Here is a 465-nt window from a genome sequence, read left to right as displayed (position 1 = left end):
CCCCCCCGGAGACGCCGGCGCGCCCCCGCGGGGGAGGAACCCCCTCGCGGGGGAGCCCCCGCGGGGGTGGGCGCCGGGAGGGGGGAGAGCGCGGCGACGGGTCTTGGCTCCCTCGGCCCCGGGATTCGGCGAGCGCTGCTGCCGGGGGGCTGTAACACTCGGGGGGTGAGCCCGCCCCCCCGGACTCCCCCCACGCCCCCGACCCCGCAACCCCGCCCCGCCCGCCCCGCCCGCCCGCCACCTCGGGAGGAGGAGGAGGAGGACGAGGAGGAGGAAACGAGGAGGAGGAGGACGGGGGGAGGGAGGGAGAGGAGGGGACGAGGCCCCCCGAGCCACCTTCCCCGCCGGGCCTTCCCAGCCGTCCCGGAGCCGGTCGCGGCGCACCGCCGCGGTGGAAATGCGCCCGGCGGCGGCCGGTCGCCGGCCGGGGGGCGGTCCCCCGCCGTCCCCACCCCCGGCCCCGCC

The sequence above is a fragment of the Galeopterus variegatus genome, unplaced genomic scaffold, assembly GCF_000696425.1.
Source record: "Galeopterus variegatus unplaced genomic scaffold, G_variegatus-3.0.2 Scaffold7623, whole genome shotgun sequence".
Taxonomy (NCBI): Eukaryota; Metazoa; Chordata; class Mammalia; order Dermoptera; family Cynocephalidae; genus Galeopterus; species Galeopterus variegatus.
The sequence above is the reverse complement of the archived record's forward strand: the minus strand, read 5'-3'. Positions refer to the sequence as shown.